The sequence below is a fragment of the Scleropages formosus genome, chromosome 6, assembly GCF_900964775.1.
Source record: "Scleropages formosus chromosome 6, fSclFor1.1, whole genome shotgun sequence".
NCBI classification, from domain to species: domain Eukaryota; kingdom Metazoa; phylum Chordata; class Actinopteri; order Osteoglossiformes; family Osteoglossidae; genus Scleropages; species Scleropages formosus.
This window is the reverse complement of record NC_041811.1, coordinates 17,166,721-17,175,187: the sequence shown is the minus strand read 5'-3', so window position 1 is coordinate 17,175,187 and position 8,467 is coordinate 17,166,721.

Genomic DNA, 8,467 nt, shown 5'->3' with positions numbered 1-8,467 from the left:
GAGCCGAATAATTAAGAAATATCTGCAGTTATGGGAAAGGAGACTGAAACTGGACAGTAAATTGTACATGTGTTAGTATGGGCACGCTTTGAAATGGTTGAAAGGCACCATTCTGTGAGACACAGCATGACAGTATAAGCATTCTTTGCTTTATTCTTTAAAAATTACATCTGTGCAAGGCGCCAGTTTGAGGAGGGGTTTTTATTATTATTACTACCATTATTAAAGCAGGGTTAAAGGAGGCATCACATTGCAGCGGAGGATTACATCTTTTGTACATTGCATCCGTACAGCCGACAATTTCGCTTAAGCATCTTTACGTACTGAAGTGGGCGCTGAAGGCAGAATATTTTCTTTATTGTGTCAGAAATTAGTGTGATTGATTTAAAATGTCTCACGAACATTTTGCCAGATTGTTTTGCTGTTTCCAAAACAAACTAAAAAAACACAAAGCCCAGACCTCTTAAAAATGTTCCTTTTGATCTCTGCTCTCCACGTGAAGATTTGCCCCACCCCCTGCTTCCACAGAGTTCTCCCTTCAATACACACTCTGAAAAGGAATATAAATGAAATCAAACTGCTGCAGCTTCAACCATCTTAATCAATTACACCCAGTGCTACTGTTTCCTTTCAGAAGATCCAGTGATTTATTTTGCAGTTGTTTTATTCTTGATCACAGATGCTCAAGCCCTGATTCCATTTACACTTCTTAGTATTCTGTGATGTTCTATACATACAGTATGTTCTTAAATGTCCACGTTAATTTGCATAACTCCAAGTGTGGCCTTGGCCCTTCTGAAAAATGCAATTGATCATTTCAGTGCAGAAAACCCAGCACTGTTCCAGTATTTTGTGCTAGATAATAACACTACTCTGACCCCATGCTCTCGATGGATTTACACACGGATGGAGCTTAAAGATTCACATCCCTAAGAGAAGTGCCGCAGTACTTTAACTCAGTCTTGAGGAAAGAACAACTGGACTACAACTGCGAGACACGCAAAGACATAAATGGATGGAGGCAAAGTGTGGGTCTGGGGAACATTTCACAGTGTCCACAGGCAGGTGTCCATCTGGGAGCCAAGCGCATCAGAGCCCACTGAAGAAGCCAGTTCCCACATCCATCATGGTGACTGGAGTTGGGTTAAGCTTCTTTTTATCCAATGCAGTCATGGTCACCTAAATAGATCTGAGCAGATTCTGTGTTCCAGCTGATGATAAACAGCTGGTGAACACCAGTTGGCGGGGTGGTGTGGGCACATGTTCCATATTGTGCTGTTGTCTAACTGAATGACTGTGTGGTTCGTTGGTTTATTAATTGTCAGATGGTTTGATATGCTTGTTTGTGTTAATAAACTTGTTAAAATGATCATTTTAATGTACTCAACAAAAGTACTTCCTACTTATAAATATCAAATATAAAATATATCCTCGTAAGATAGCTGAACACATAGAAAGTAGGCAGGCAATGAAATGACTGACTAATACATAGTAAAAATATAATTAATACCAAGGCACTACAACTCAGATAATCACAACTTTCCTCAGTGGTTTTTATGAATGTCACTATCCTGGGTTCAGGGGGGTGCGGTGGTGCAGTGGGTTGGACCAGGTCCTGCTCTCCGGTGGGTCTGGGGTTCGAGTCCCGCTTGGGGTGCCTTGCGACAGACTGGCATCCCGTCCTGGGTGTGTCCCCTCCCCCTCCGGCCTTACGCCCTGTGTTGCCGGGTGGGCTCCGGTTCCCCGTGACCCTGTATGGGACAAGCGGTTCTGAAAATGTGTGTGTGTGTGTGTGTGTGTGTATATTGGGTTCCGACTCATACTGTAGCTCATTTTAAATGTATGTCTTTATAATAAGGATTGCAAGAAAAAAAATGTCATATTTTTGCAGGGTTAGCTTTCTAAGCTTACAGTTTTTGCCCATATTAAAAGCCACAAATTAATGAATTATCTAGGTGACTCTCACTTTTTATATTCAGAGTACACTCAGCAAAGTGATTCTTTTTAGAGTTTTTCACAGGGCAGCAGGTATGTATGTAGCAGTTGAGAAAGAACCTATGCTTACCCAGGTTCACACCATACCCCCTGCTGTGGTACCCTTTATCAAGGTACTTACCCTGAATTGATCCGGTAAAAATTACCCAGCTGTATAAATGGGTAAATCACTGTAAGTAGCTCAATATAATAAGCTGCTTTGGAGAAAAGCAACAGCTACATACTGTATATGTGAATAGCAAATGAATGGAGAGAAAAACTTACATAAAGGTGCATACACACATAGAGGAAATTTTCATCATATATTCATACCTGCGAGTGTGCCCTTTGGGAGCCTAGTGCAACATTTGTGTAATGAACATCGCCTCACTTCCCGGTATTGGCGCTGAATCCCAAACAGAAAAAAAGTGCTGTAAGGTTTTATTATTGCATTACTTCATTTAGACATTAATCTACAACCTTCAGATGGAATTAGGAGCAGGAAATTATGAGCATTTAAGCTATTTGAACGACTTCATTTAAACCCACACACACCCAGCAGAAGCGTTTGTTCATCGGGACGAAAGTCAATTTGTGCAAAAATTATGAATGAGATATTTTTATGATGAAATTTTATGTAAGATTAATTTGATTATTGTTGAGTAATGAAGCGACAGGCTGCGCGACTGAACGGCAGCAGGAAAACCACTCCACCAACACCTGCGCCTATGAATAAGCGACCGAAGCTGCATTTCCCAAATACCGCCTGGCTGGTGGAAGGCGAGGGACACGACGACGGGGCGCGGCGGCGGCGGCGGCGGCGACCCTGGCCTGTCGTTACGTCGCCCTGCCCGGCGGCAAGCGTCGGTAGCCAAACCCGGGAAAATATCCTGCGCATCGACCGTGGCAAGATGCAGCGCCGGTAACAAAGAGAAATCGACGGTAAAGCAATCTGACATCCGCGAGTCGAAGCCCGAGGCCAAGAAAGCAGAAGCGGCAAGCGAGAGGAAGGTTAAAAAGCAAGACTAACTGCTGTTCTGCAGACGGGGCTTCTCCGCGGTGCGAAAGAAGCGCTTGAACCGCCCACGTCCTTCCGCGAGACGTTCGTGACTCACGGAGAGATCGAAGCCCTCCCACTCAGGCTGCGTTGCGGAGACGGCCACTCGGCCTCCGATATTAATTAAGAATACGGCGGCGTACGAATGCGCCGGGGCTCCAATCCCGCACGGAACAGAACAAGCCAGCGTTTGCTCCCCCGACACTTTGACTAACGCCGCCGGCGCTGTGAAGCGCAGCCTGTGTTTTCCGCCGTGTCCTTTGACCCCCCCCCCCCCATCCCGGTGTCTGCGGCGCGCCGAGGCGGCTGTCAGAGGGGCCGCCGGGCCTTCGCACGCCACGCACCGACGCGGACTCATCCTCCTCTATTGTCGGTTCGTCGGCAGCGCCCCGCGAGCACATGCGGCCCTCGAACTCGTCACGCCTTCGTCAGAAAGCAGCGGTGACGGCCGAGCACAAGGAGGGGCCGCGCTCCGTCGGACCCTTGAGCTACGTTGTTACCTGGAACAGCTGCGGTGTGCGACAGACGCCCGGGGCAGCTGGAAGCGAGCATGAAGAGCGGTCGGGAACACGGGCGAAGCGGGGGCATCCGGCTGCCCTGCGACAACGCCGAGGAGGCGGGGGCCCACGTCTGCTCGAATGACCCCGAACTGAGTCCCAAATGTTACCTTTCTGGGGTCGCAGGATTCACAAGGGCATAATAAAATCGGTATTAAGTTATCGTGTAACCGTAACCATAATAATCTTCTTCCCAAAGGGCGACGGAGTTTATGCCGGCTTGTGCAGCAGGATTCTCTCCTGCCTGCAGGCAACAGAGCGGCGGCGCTTTTCGTTCGTGCGGCGCTCCTAACATCGATGAAACATACAGCGCGTTCTGCTCTGAGCTGGCGCGGGTGATTCTTTTTCCGTACAAGATGATGCTGCTGCAAATCCGGCCTGATCATTTGTAATAAACACCTGTGTGCACTCTGCCGTAACGTTTGCGCCTATTGAGAGATTAAAATGTGAAATTTGCGTAACGGAGTCTGATCTGGAAAAAAAAAACGTGAGGCTAAAAATAAATCACGTCAAGGTTTAGGTGCATGTGGACATGTTAACGTTACACCTGTTAAAGCTTTTTTAAATTTTATATATAGTACCCAGGCAGGGGGTGCGGTGGCGCAGTGGGTTGGACCGCAGTCCTGCTCTCCGGTGGGTCTGGGGTTTGAATCCCGCTTGGGGTGCCTTGCGGCGGACTGGCATCCCATCCTGGGTGTGTCCCCTCCCCCTGCGGCCTTACGCCCTGAGTTACCGGGTAGGCTCCGGTTCCCCGTGACCCCGTATGGGACAAGCGGTTCTGAAAATGTGTGTGTGTGTGTGTGTATAGTACCCAGCAAACCCGCACACTGGCTGAAGCCGCTTGAGTGACCCGGCAACACAGGGCGGACGGCAGGGGACGCGCCCGGGACGGGATGCCGGTCCGTCACAGGGCACCCCCAGCGGGACTCGCACCCCAGACCCACCAGAGAGCTGGACTCAGCCAAACCCACCACGCCACCGCACCCCCTCCGGCAAACCCCGCTTCCAAAGAATCAAAAGGTTGCTGTATGTAAACATAGTAAGGTAACGGTTAAAAAAGGTGTATAGGACGGCAAAAAAAAGTCACAGAGGGAAATTTAATGCAGAAACACAGAATACTTATGCTGCATTTTAAATATCTGCATACAGATCAATCAGTGTTTGATTTTCATTTGATCTAAAGCAATAGTTTGTTTACAGCTGTCACACCAGATACAGAGGGTATAATTCTTCAACAAACTGAAATATTTCAGAAAGGTGAAACAATAGAATCGGTTGCTGGACGTCACAGGAATCTGTCATTTACCTTGTTATGTTAACTCCGCCAGGTACTCTGTTCTTTCGATGGTGCACATTTCCAGCTCTGATTTTGCAACCGCCATGCCAGTAAAGTACATTGTGCTAAAACTTTAAATGAGAGGAAGGTTTCAGTAACGTTGCATCATCTTTATTTCTGGAGCAATCACTTTCTTTAATAGTGTCTCTTTGCAGGTTAGATTGTAACTCATTTGCATGGAGTGCCCATGGAGCATCTTTTTCTGAAATGAGGACACATGATATCAGCAAGGAATTGCCAGCAAGCGATTACGAAAAATGTGCTTTGCCGCCCATTTGCTTCAAGTGCGACGAAAGGTCAGGAGCAATATTTGCGCTCTCCTCAATCAGGGACTGCATTTCTCTGATTGTATTAAAGCACGCGTCATGTAAGAGCGTTAAGAGCATTGTCCCCGAAAAGCTACTGAAAAACAGAGACCTACAGAACGTGTACATCCAACACTGCAGGAAGCTGGTAGAGTTGGGTTACAGCCCCAATGTCTGAACCCAAAGGTTGCAGGTTTGAATCCCACCTCCAGGTGTAGTACCCCTGAGCAAGGTACTTACCCTAGACTGCTCCAGTAAAAACACCCAGCTGCATAAATGAGCAAGTAATTAGAGGTACATTGACACTGTAAGTTGATTTGGAGAAACACGTGAGCCGAATGAACGAATGCAAATCAAAAACAAGTAATCCAAATATCCAAAAAATACACACACACACTTTCTGAACTGCTTGTCCTATACAGGGTCGCAGGGAACCGGAGCCTACCCGGCAACTCAGGGCATAAGGCCAGAAGGGGAGGGGACACACCCAGGGCGGGACACCAGTCCACCGCAAGGCACCCCAAGCGGGACTCGAACCCCAGATCCACCGGAGAGCAGGACCTGGTCCAACCCACTATGCCACCACACCCCCCATAACAGGGAGTAAGGCCGGAGGGGGAGGGGACACACCCAGGACAGGATGCCAGTCCGCCGCAAGGCACCCCAAGTGGGACTTGAACCCCAGACCCACCAGAGAGGAGGACCCGGTTCAACCCACTGCGCCCCCCTTATCCAAAAAATATTATGGGAAAATTCAGTTTAGATTTCAGATTAAAAACAAAAAAAAGTAGAATGATCTCAAGATATCACAGATTAAAAACACTTGCTTTTTATTTTTTTTTTTTTTAAGGAAAAGAAAAAGCTGTTTGCCTATGCAAAGAGAGACAGTTCTGTGAACACTGACACATCCAAGGTGCTGAGTGCCGAGTAAAGAGCGCAGTGAGGAGACGTCGCCCCCTGGTGGTGGTTTGAACTCGGCACAAGGCGCGTTTCTGTGTGAAACTCGCATGTCCTCCATGTGTCTGCGTGGGTTCCTCCGGGTGCTCTGGTTTCCTCCCACAGTCCAAAGACATGCTGTTCAGGTTCCCTCATAGTGTGTGAGTGACAGAGACAGTGTGTTCCACTGATGTTTGGATGACGGAGCCAGTGTAAGTAATGTATCTAGCAGTGTAAGTCACCACGGTGAATAAGGTGTGTGGCCAATAACACTACATAGATGTCAGTGGAAGTCGCAGATGAGAAAAGCATCTGCTAAATAAATGTAAATGTAATTTCTCTTACTTAGAGATACATGAAGAACACGCCTCCAGGATGTTGCCCACCCACTCGTGCCCTTAGCGTTGGATGGCGTGTGTCCATTGTCCCTGCGTTTAAGTCCAGACATCTGGTTGCTTGTCTTCCTCTTCTCCTTTTTTCTCCACCTTTCTCGGGTGTCTGTGATATTCATACATGTACTTTATATTATGTTAAAACATACTTATGTGTTCAATTTATCAGCATTTTGCCCGTTCATACTTTTACTAGAAAACAAAGTATATGTTGATACTTCAACATGGGCAGCTGGTGGTGTAGTGGTTAGAGCCACTGCCTTTGGACCCAAGGTTCAAACTGCAACTCCAGCTGTAGTAGCCTTGAGCAAGGTACTTACCCTAAACACACACACATCATCTGAAACCGCTTCTCCCATACGGGGTCGCAGCGAGCCAGAGCCTAACCCGGCGACACAGGGCGTAAGGGAGTCATCCGGGACAGGACACCAGTCCATCACAAGACACCCCAAGCGGGACTCAAACCCCAGACCCACAGGAGAGCAGGACCCGGTCCAACCCACTGCACCCCCTGAGTCTTACCCTAAACTTTTCCAGTAAAAATGACCCAACTATGTAAATGGGTAAATTGGTGCAAGTAGTTTAACACTGAAAGTCGCTTTGGAGAGAAGTGTCAGCTGGATGAATGCATGCAAAGGTCAACACCGGACTGCTGAGGGCAAATTCCAAAAAAAAACCCATGGAACAGTGCTAGTGGACATGCTTGTTGGTCACGGCGTAAAAAATACCTTCTATACATTATAGGTGCAGCACAGAGCACAAGGGGAAGTAGCACAAAGATGAGTAGTTTACGCAGGTGGTGCAGTGGTTGGAATTGCTGCCTTTGGACAGTTGGGGTTTCAGTCCCACCTCCTGTTACAGCGCCCTTGATCGAGACACTTACCCTGAGCTGCTCTGGTAAAAATGACCACTTGTGTAGAAGGGTAAATTACTGTAAGTAGCTTAGGATTTGGAGAAAAGCGTCACAGGTACATCTCCTGAATGTGCCACATGCCCAGAACGAAGAGGACAAGGCCGACTCAAACGCGCAGAGAGCGTGTTTCGGGGAGCTCGGTTTCGCTCGTATGTCGCACAGTTTTGGAAATCCAGAACGCTCATCATCCTAAATATGCCTTCCCTGTCAAAAAGAGCACGGCACCGAGCGGGTGAGCCCAGGCTGCCTCGTACAGGGCCGCGTTTCCATTCGCACCGCCGCAGCCGCTCGGCTGCTCACCAACACACACCTGAGCGAAGGCGCGCGGCGATGACGCACGCGCTGGACCGATGTAGGGACACGCGAAGCGTAGCTCGACGATGCTTCGCTAACCGCGCCGGGGGAAGACGACGAAGGCAGCTGTGCCCGGCGCCTCCGTTTCCTTCTTTGTGCAGGAATGACAGCCGGTGCTCACGGAGACACAAAGGGCTCCCCGGGGTCGCAGCTGCAGCTTTGAGTGACAGATTGCACCCGAGCGTCTTCACCCCCTCCTCCGTTCGGTGCGGTTGTGCACGTCGCCGCAGTGCCAGGTGCCTTAGCCGCCCCTCTGACCCCCGTCCCTTTGAGGCAACAGAGCAGCTTTGTTCTCCAGTCGCGGGGCCCGTCTAGACGGGCTAAGGAGGACAATGGGACGGCTCCCCTCGGTGTGACGAAGCGTCCTCAGACACTCGTGTAACGCGGGCTCAACGCTCGGGAACTCCATCTCACGAGCTCTGCCTACGGCTCCCTCACAATACACAGCTTTGTACATCACACATATACACCGTACACACACATAGCGTCACATTTTAGTCCTTGATGATGTGCGTCAGCATCATTTAGAAAAATCAGGACTTTCATTGCACCCCCACGTGAACGGAGAGCTGATGTGCCAAAATGTGTTTCCACAAAGGAGGGCATCACTTCAGAGCTCGGTATTGAATGTTCCCATTCTGTA